This window comes from Panicum hallii, chromosome 4, assembly GCF_002211085.1.
Source record: "Panicum hallii strain FIL2 chromosome 4, PHallii_v3.1, whole genome shotgun sequence".
In the NCBI taxonomy this organism is placed as follows: Eukaryota; Viridiplantae; Streptophyta; class Magnoliopsida; order Poales; family Poaceae; genus Panicum; species Panicum hallii.
In genome coordinates, this window is record NC_038045.1 from 27,705,736 (window position 1) to 27,716,304 (window position 10,569).

Here is a 10,569-nt window from a genome sequence, read left to right on the forward strand (position 1 = left end):
CGTGGGCCGCACGCCAGCCCATCGGCCGGCTCAGCTCCATCGGCCGCCCGCCCTCTCCCTTCCCTCTCTCGCTGTCACCCTGGGCCCGCACGTCAGCGCCCTCTTCTTCCTCTCCCTTTTCTTCTCCGGCGCAACGGTTCCCCCCGAGAACCCCGGCGAGCTTCCCCTCTGGGCCCGCACGCCGAGGCCTCGACCTCCGTCCTTAAGTGGCCCTGCAGCCCCCACCTACCTGTGCCCTAACCCTAGCCGCCACCCAGAACCCTAGCGCCGCCATATCCCCGCTCCTCCGCGCCACCTCCCTCGGCCTCACCGTCGATCGGCCGCCCCGCTGCACTCCGGACCACCACGTCAACCGCAGTAGCTCCGCCTCGCCCCTAGAAGCTTCCCGAGCCCGGCACTCGAGCCCCGAGCCTCTGCATCACCGGAATTTTGCGAAGATACCGCCGCCGGTGAGCTGTGCCACCGCCCCAATTTCCTCGGTGCCGGCCGATCTTAGGCCGCCCTGACCCCCTGGTTACCTCCGCAGGAGTCCCCGGAGCCGATCCACGCCAGCCAAGGACCTCGGTCACCTCGGGATCGCCTCTCCCCACGAGCACCCGATCCCTCCGCCGCCGGTCGTCATCGACTTCCTCCCTCCGCCGCGTCTCCGGCCTCCACAGCCCCTCGGTGAGCCGCACTTCATCTCCCTGGTCCTTTTGCACCGGTTGTTGTGGCCCTTAGCTCCCCTTAGAGCCCAGAACGCGCGCGCCGCCGTTGCGCCGCCGCGCCGAGCTGCCCTCGCCGTCGTACTCGCCGCTAGAGTCCTCCCTGCGTTCCTTTAGGGCTCTAGGTGAACCACGCGTGTCGCGCAGGTCACGCCGGACCCAAGCCCAGGTCAGTTTGGTCTCCGGAAACGTGTGACCGCGTATCTCCGGCGAGCTTCCGAGCCGCGCCGCCGCGGCCCTCCTTTCTCCGGCGGTCAGCGCCGCCAGCCGCACCCCTCTCTCTCTTCTGAGCCGTCCGATCTGCGGCCAGTGGGTAGGATTAGGTCCTTAGCCCCTTGATCCCGACCGTAGGATCGTGATCCAGCGGATGTGTTTCTCTCGTACCGGTTCGCCCTCACTTTAAATCTGGGCCGCCCATCTCAGATCCAGCGGGGGGTATTAGATCCGAGGGAAGATAGGGTCCGGAGCGTAGGATCGAGATCCAACGGGTGAGATCTGCGCGTACCCCTTCGCGAGCCGGATCTAATCCGAGCCACCAGATCGGGATCCAATGCACCGGATTAAAACGTACCCCTTCAGCCGTGCCGTCTTGCTAAAGAGCCCTCGGGTTTAGGGGAAATCAACCCGCCGCCCAGCCTTAGTTCAAAAATAATTACAGTCAGGTCCTTTTCTTCCCGTTTAACCCCCTGCGCTTCCTGGAAATTGGACCCGCAGTCCATCTCTTGAGTTTTCTCGTGCTAGCCCCTAGATCTAGGCTTTAATTACGTTTAAGTCCCCGGGTTTTGCCCAGAAGTCCCTGGTTTCTCTGTTTTCTTACAAATAGGTCCCTGGATCCTGTTTTAAGCGCAGTTTTCACGTTTTAGCCCCGTTTTAGGTGTTCTTTATATGCACGCGATCGTTGTAACGTGTAGAATAGCTTTAGACTAGTTTCGTGTGCTGTCCTATTGAATTGGTGTACTGTTTTCTTATAGTTTTTTCTTGTTATGCATGTGTGTATGTGTGGGCTATGTTTGATGATCGTGAGTAGACGCGGAGCCTTTGGAGCAGTACCAGGAGCAGCCGTCTTCCGAGCACTTCGAGCAGCAGCCGGGAGAGTACGAGGAAGGCAAGTATAACAGGAACCTCCTATCACTTTTAAATACAATTTCATACTGCATTTTAATACTGTATACCTATAAGGACTTCCTAGCCACTTTTATATCCTTATATATATCCTATGGGTTGCATCTTTGGTTAGTTGTGCTAGGTTGCAGCGCTATAACAAACCTTGGTCCTTTTTAATTAATTCGATTAATGATCTTATGCAACTTAATTCTGGAGCCGACCCTCTGTGCTGTGTGCTTGAGTGGTTTGTGCGTCCTTAAAAGATGTTTTTGTTAGAAACATGGTTTAGGGGGCCAGCACGGTGCTTAGTGCTTGGTTGGCCACTCTCCATAAGGACCGGTTCATAGAGCGACAACCTGGGACAACCGCGCAACCACAAGACTGGTATGGGACGGTCTTGACTTACTAATTAGGTCATTTTGGTTCGGGAGTAACTTACCTGCGTGGGCAAGAGGGGTGGTAAGCTTCAATGGTCCCTGCTCCTCCGGCTTGGTCTGTGCTGTGTGTCTTGTACCCCCGGAGGTGGGCCCCATCGTCGCTGATCCAGAATCCTTAGCGGTTACACCTTACCAACGTGATCCTTTGTAACGGTCTCGTAGTGTGCTTGCTAGCCATCTCACCTAAGGAAGTGTGATGAACAACTAGCGTAGCTCACGACTTGTGGGTAAAGTTGTGCAACCTCTCGAGAGTGTAAAACTGATATATCAGCTGTGCTCACAGTCATGAGCGGCCCAGATCCTCCGTCTGATTAGTGGGGTTATCAACCTTTGACGAGGGAGATTCCCCGGGTGGTTTTGGTTGGGTGGTTCTCAGTAGTTCTTAATTAATACTGATTAATTTCTTATGCAATTTGGGTTATGGTAACTCATCCACTTGTAGCAATTAGCATTAATAAAATTTGCCAAGATTAAAAGCTAATGCAGTTGAGTCAGCTAACCTTAGAGCCTCATGCTCGTGTTATACTTGTTGAGTACGAGTTTGTACTCACACTTGCCTCTCTACTCTTCTATTCTATTTTGGATATCTTCGACTGCTGCTCAGTGCCCGGCAACGTGGAGGACTACGTCAGCGGCTTCGACGACTTCTAGGCGTTTGTCTCCCAGTCGACGTCCCTGTGGCGCCCAGCTCTTCATGTATCACTTTTACGCTTCCGCAACTCTTGAACCGATTCTTGATTCGGTTGTAATAAAATAATTTATTCATGATTTATTTACGATTTATATTAATGTTATTCGTGACATGTGTTGTGATATCTTGATAATCTGTTGTATATATGCGTGACTTGATCCTGGCGCATATATGATTGCTCGATTTATGTTCTTATAAATCGGGTGTGACAGAGTGGTATCAGAGCCGTGTTGACTGTAGGACGAAGCCTAGATAGAATTGGTCGAGTTTAGGATTTCGGTTCTCTTGCTTGCCTCCGCAAATCTTCAACCATCATTTTTCTGCTCCTATTCCTTGAGTCTTAAGCCCTAGATTTGCTATCTCCCCCGTCTTTTCTGAGAAATAGCTTGAGCTTTCCGTAGACGTTGGCCTGAGTCGCCTAATCTTATAAGCTATAAGTTTAGGTTGCCCCGATGAAAATACGCTAGAACGAGTGTGTTAGTCGAGTAGTGTGGAAAACTCGACTAAGTTGTGAATATTGAATGTTTGTTATTGTGCAAATGTTTGATTTGGATTTTTGGCTGATTGCATAGGCTAGTGGTGTTAAACTTGTTCATGCAAATCGACCTAACCCAACTCGAACTAAATAATAAAATTGAGTTAGAATGTTGGGGGTAAAACCTATATTCCTTTTCTTTCTGTCATATCCTTCCGAAGTTTCATTTCCGCAGTGGCACGATATCTTTTTCTCATAAATTTCTGTTGTTGCAATCAGATGGTGAACACCAGGCGCACCGGTTCCGGTTCTGACCAGCAGGAGCAGAACAACCAGAGTACCGGTCAGCCGCTGCCGATGCCGCCACCACTGACCCCGGAGCAGTTCTTCCAGCTCCAGATGCAGATGATGGCTACCCTGAACAACACCGTTCAGGCTCTGCAGCAGATCCATGCTCAGCCACCGCCTCCTCCGCCGCCTCAGCCCCGTGACAGGCGTGCGGACTTCCTGAGAGGTCACCCGCCGACCTTCTCTCACGCCACGGACCCACTCCAGGCGGACGACTGGCTTCGTTCGGTGGAGCGCCAGTTGGTTGTTGCGCAGTGCGACGACCGGGAGCGAGTCCTTTACGCCGCAGGGCAGCTGCGAGGCTCCGCTCTTGACTGGTGGGAGTCCTACCCAGCTCGGGATCGTGACGCTCTCACGTGGGACCAGTTCCGTGAGCGTTTCAGGAACCATCACATTCCTGAGGGCATCATGAAGATGAAGCAGAAGGAGTTCCGTGCCCTTAAGCAGGTAAGATTTAATGGAATTTCCCTACCATTCCTTTTGAGCTTGATCCATCCTTGATTTCTTTCGTAGACCTGACCAATTGAGCGATTTCTATCCTTGTTATCTGTGTTCGCTATTTCAGGGATCTATGACGGTGACGGAGTACCGTGACCGTTTCCTTCAGCTTGCCCGCTATGCCCCTGCTGACGTCGCTCGTGATAGCGATAAGCAGGAGTACTTCAAGGAGGGACTGGATGATCACATCCAGTATGCGCTGCTGAACCACCGCTTCGACAACTTCAACCAGCTGGTTGATGCGGCCCTCAACACCGAGCGTAAGCGCCGGGAGATTGAGGACAAGAAGAGGAAGATGGCTCCATCCTCTTCGGGCAGCAACACCCGTCCCCGCTACCAGTACCCTCCACAGCAGCAGCAGCAGAGGCCGCCCCAGCAGTACCAGCAGCGGCAGCAGTTTCCGCCTCGTCCTCAGCAGCAACAGCAGGCGGGACAGGGTCAGAGGCTTCCAGCGCCTCCGGCTCCACCAGCTCAGAGGCAGGGAGCGCCCACTCCTCCTCCTGGGCAGCAGGCCGCGGCACTTCCTCGAGTGTGTTTCCACTGCGGCGAGCCAGGGCACTACGCCAACGTCTGCCCTCGGAAGGCGCAGGCAGGGCAGCAGGGGCGTGCAGCACAGCCCAAGGCCCCAGCTCAGGGCAGGGTGAACCACGTGACGGCCGAGTCAGCAGCCGAGGCTCCTAACGTGGTTATTGGTACGTTCATGGTTAATGCCCATCCTGCTACAGTGCTTTTTGATACTGGTGCTACGCATTCTTTCATCACCCAGTCTTTTGTTGAGCATCATGGTATTCCTACTAGCACATTAAAGAGGTGCATGATAGTATCTTCACCGGGAGGACAGTTGAGGTCTCATGTCTTCTGTCCCAGAGTCAGTGTGGCTATAAGGGGGGTAGATTTCAGTGCGAATCTGATGGTGCTTGACTCCAAGGTATTGATGTGATCCTCGGAATGGAGACCCTTGCTAAGTGGGGAGTCCGGATCGATTGTGCTCAGAGGACTGTTCTTCTGTCAGCACCGGATGGTCAGGAAGTCACTGTTGGTGCCACAGAGCCTTCTGGATTTCTTCATCAGATGGAGGCTAGACCCACGGATGGTATTCGCGTGGTGTCTGAATTCCCGGATGTCTTTCCGGATGATTTGCCAGGTATGCCGCCTGATCGCGACATTGAGTTTTCTATTGATCTCTTGCCTGGCACAGCTCCTATTGCTAAGAGGCCCTATCGTATGGCTCCTGTCGAGCATGAGGAGGTTAAGAAGACCGTCGACGAGTTGCTAGCTAAGGGTTATATCCGTCGCAGTTTCTCTCCTTGGGCTTTTCCTGTGTTGCTTGTAGAGAAGAAGGATGGCGCGAAGAGAATGTGCGTCGATTATCGGGATCTGAATGCAGTCACTATCAAGAACAAGCATCCATTGCCCCGTATTGAGGATCTCTTTGATCAGCTTCAGGGTGCTTGTGTATTCTCGAAGATTGATCTGCGTTCGGGTTATCATCAGCTGAAGATTCGTCCTGAGGATATTCAGAAGACGGCATTCACCTGCAAGTATGGGTTATACGAGTATACGGTCATGTCCTTCGGCTTGACTAATGCTCCGGCTTTCTTCATGCATCTGATGAACAAGGTTTTCATGGATTATCTGGACACCTTCGTGGTGATATTTATTGATGATATCCTAATATATTCCAAGTCAGAAGCGGAGCATGAGAAGCATCTGAGGCTTGTGTTGCAGAGGCTCAGAGAGCACAAGCTGTATGCCAAGCTCAGCAAGTGCGAGTTCTGGATTGATGAGGTTCCATTCCTCGGTCATGTTATCTCCAAGGGAGGTATTGCTGTGGACCCCGGAAAGGTGAAGGATGTGCTTGACTGGGTTGTACCGCAGACAGTGAAGGAAGTCCGCTCTTTTCTGGGCTTAGCTGGATATTATCGGAGGTTCATTGAGAATTTCTCCAAAATTGCGAAGCCTTTGACTTCCTTGCTGGAGAAGGATGTGGGTTTTCTTGGACTGATGAGCGTCAGAAGGCCTTCGAGGAGCTGAAGAAGAGGTTGACTACGGCGCCAGTCCTTACTCTGCCAGACCAGAGCAAGAGGTTCACAGTGTATTGTGATGCTTCGAGGGATGGTCTTGGTTGCGTCTGATGCAGGATGGCAGAGTGATAGCTTATGCCTCGCGGCAGTTACGCCGGCACGAGCTGAATTATCCCACTCATGATCTGGAGTTAGCCGCAGTAGTACATGCTCTGAAGATATGGAGGCATTACTTGTTTGGGCAGAGGTGTGATATTTACACCGATCACAAGAGCCTCAAGTATATTTCACTCAGAGTGAGCTGAATATGCGGCAGAGAAGATGGCTAGAGTTGGTCAAGGATTATGACCTGGAGATTCACTATCATCCGGGCAAGGCCAATGTTGTAGCAGACGCTCTGAGCAGGAAGAGCTATGTTAACATGGCCGTGGCTTTTCAGATGCCTCAGGAGTTATGCGAGGAGTTTGAGCAGTTGAGTCTGGGTTTCTTGTATCATACCTCGGGTACATCGTTCGAGGCGGAACCCACTCTAGAGGCTGAGATCAGGCAGCATCAGAAGGAAGATCAGAAGCTGTAGGAGATTCGTGAGTTACTCAAGATTGGCAAGGCCCCTCATTTCAGAGAGGATGATCAGGGTCCCTTGTGGTACAAGGGTCGTATATGTGTGCCGGATGTCGCAGATCTCAGAAAACTGATTCTGAGTGAGGCTCATGATACTGCATATTCTATCCATCCAGGCAGCACGAAGATGTATTACGACCTGAAGGAACGATTCTGGTGGTCTGGAATGAAGCGTTCCGTTGCGGAGTACGTGGCTATCTGCGACACTTGTCAGCGTGTCAAGGCAGAGCATCAGAGGCCAGCAGGGTTATTGCAGCCGTTGAAGATTCCAGAGTGGAAATGGGAGGAGATCACTATGGACTTCATCGTTGGCTTGCCTCGTACTCAGAAAGGGTACAACTCCATATGGGTAGTAGTGGATCGGTTGACGAAGTTGCTCACTTCATCCCGGTGAACACTACTTACTCCGGTGCTAGACTCGCAGAGTTGTACATCTCCAGGATTGTCTGTCTGCATGGTGTTCCTAAGAAGATTATATCTGATCGAGGATCTCAGTTCACTTCACGGTTCTGGAGCAGTTGCACGATTCATTGGATACGAAGCTGCGCTTCAGTACTGCTTATCATCCTCAGACAGATGGGCAGACAGAGAGAACCAACCAAGTGTTGGAAGATATGCCGAGCCTGTGCTATACAGTATGGTACCAGCTGGGATAAATGCCTGCCGTATGCTGAGTTTTCGTATAACAACATTATAGGCCAGTCTGAAGAAGTCTCCTTTCGAGGCCCGATGGTCGGAAGTGCAGAACTCCTGTATTGGGATCAGATTGGTGAGAGGCAGGTATTCGGTCCGGATTTGTTGAGGACCGAACAGCTGGTAAGCAGGTGCGAGAGAACTGAGGGTCGCCCAGACTCGTCAGAAGAGCTATGCGGATATTCGTCGCCGAGATTTGACCTCGCAGGGGTGATCATGTATACTGAAGGTCCGCCGATGAGAGGAATCCGCAGGTTAATGTGAGAGGGAAGCTAGCCCCTCGATACATTGGTCCGTTCAAGGTGTTAGAACGGAAAGGTGAGGTGGCATATCGTCGGAGTGCCATCGCAATCTCTCCGGGTGTACACATGTGTTCACGTGTCTCAGCTGAAGAAGTGCTTGAGAGTGCCAGAAGAGCAAGCACCGATAGAAGGGTTGGATGTGCAGGAGGACCTGACCTATGTGAGCATCCGGTGAAGATTCTGGAGACATCTAAGAGAGTTACCAGAAACAAGAAGATCAAGATGTGCCGTGTTCAGTGGAGTCATCACACGGAGGATGAGGCTACTTGGGAGCGAGAAGACGAGCTGAGGAAGACATATCCCGATCTCTTTGCTAGCTAGCCTATCCGAATCTCGGGACGAGATTCCTGTAAGGGGGGTAGGTTTGTAACACCCTAAGGTAAATTTCCTTAATTTTAATTAATTTATTTGAGTTTAAATAAATTTTCCAGTTTCTCTTAATTTATATCTCGTATTTAAAGTAATTTTACAACAAGAAAATAAAATTTATCATAAGGTCAACATGTTGTGCATCATGCTGGAGCATTATTTTTCTTGTGTTGAGTTTATCGGATTTGAATTCAAAATTTATTTGAATTCAAATGATGTTTGTTTGAATGAGTGTAGGAAGAAAAAGGAAAGAAGGAAAAGAAGAGAAAGAGCAGCCCATTCTCTCAGCCCGGCCCACTTCTCTCTCTCTTTCCCCCTCGGGCCCTTTTCCCCCCCTCACTCCGCGTGGGCCACCGAGGCCCAGCACCCTCCTCTCTTTCCCTTCCCGCGTGGGCCGCACGCCAGCCCATCGGCCGGCTCAGCCCATCGGCCGCCCGCCCTCTCCTTCCCTCTCTCGCTGTCACCCTGGCCCGCACGTCAGCGCCCTCTTCTTCCTCTCCCTTTTCTTCTCCGGCGCAACGGTTCCCCCGAGAACCCGGCGAGCTTCCCCTCTGGGCCCGCACGCCGAGGCCTCGACCTCCGTCCTTAAGTGGCCCTGCAGCCCCCACCTACCTGTGCCCTAACCCGCCGCCACCCAGAACCCTAGCGCCGCCATTCCCCGCTCCTCCGCGCCACCTCCCCTCGGCCTCACCGTCGATCGGCCGCCCCGCTGCACTCCGGACACCCACGTCAACCGCAGTAGCTCCGCCTCGCCCCTAGAAGCTTCCCGAGCCCGGCACTCGAGCCCCGAGCCTCTGCATCAACCGGAATTTTGCGAAGATACCGCCGCCGGTGAGCTGTGCCGCCGCCCCAATTTCCTCGGTGCCGGCCGATCTTAGGCCGCCCTGACCCCCTGGTTACCTCCGCAGGAGTCCCCGGAGCCGATCCACGCCAGCCAAGGACCTCGGTCACCTCGGGATCGCCTCTCCCCGCGAGCACCCGATCCCTCCGCCGCCGGTCGTCGTCGACTTCCTCCCTCCGCCGCGTCTCCGGCCTCCACAGCCCCTCGGTGAGCCGCACTTCATCTCCCTGGTCCTTTTGCACCGGTTGTTGTGGCCCTTAGCTCCCCTTAGAGCCCAGAACGCGCGCGCCGCCGTTGCGCCGCCGCGCCGAGCTGCCCTCGCCGTCGTACTCGCCGCTAGAGTCCTCCCGTGCCGTTCGTTTGGGCTCTAGGTGAACCACGTGTCGCGCAGGCCACGCCGGACCCAAGCCCAGGTCAGTTTGGTCTCCGGAAACGCGTGACCGCGTATCTCCGGCGAGCTTCCGAGCCGCGCCGCCGCGGCCCTCCTTTCTCCGGCGGTCAGCGCCGCCAGCCGCACCCCTCTCTCTCTTCTGAGCCGTCCGATCTGCGGCCAGTGGGTAGGATTAGGTCCTTAGCCCCTTGATCCCGACCGTAGGATCGTGATCCAGCGGATGTGTTTCTCTCGTACCGGTTCGCCCTCACTTTAAATCGGCCGTCCATCTCAGATCCGGCGTGCGGGATTGAATTCTCGAAGATAGGGTCTGGTGCGTTGGATCCCGATCAACGGGTGAGAATCGCGTACCCCTTCGCGAGAGGATCTAATCCGAGCCACCAGATCGGGATCCAAGGGCCCGATTAAAACGTACCCTTCAGCCGAGCCGTTTTGCTAAAGAGCCCTGCGGGTTTCCAAGAATAAACCCGCGGTCCACTGCCAGTTCAATAGTAATTGCAGGCAGCCCTATTTCTTGCACCGAAGCCCCTGATCTTTATAGAATTAGAACCCGCAGTCCAGCTTAGTTTTCTCGTGTTAGCCCCTGTTTAGGTTTAATTACGTTTTAAGTCCCGGTTTTTGCAGAATCCCTGGTTTCTCTGTTTTCTTACAAATAGGTCCCTGGATCCTGTTTTAAGCGCAGTTTTCACGTTTTAGCCCCGTTTTAGGTGTTCTTTATATGCACGCGATCGTTGTAACGCGTAGAATAGTTCTAGCTAGTTTTGTGCTGTTTCTATTGAATTGGTGTACTGTTTTCTTATAGTTTGTTCTTGTTATGCATGTGTGTATGTGTGGGCTATGTTTGATGATCGTGAGTAGACGCGGAGCCTTTGGAGCAGTACCAGGAGCAGCCGTCTTCCGAGCAGTTCGAGCAGCAGCCGGGAGAGTACGAGGAAGGCAAGTATAACAGGAACTTCCCTATCACTTTTAAATACAATTTCATACTGCATTTTTAATACTGTATGCCTATAAGGACTTCCTAGCCACTTTTATATCCTTATATATATCCTATGGGTTGCATTTTGGTTAGTT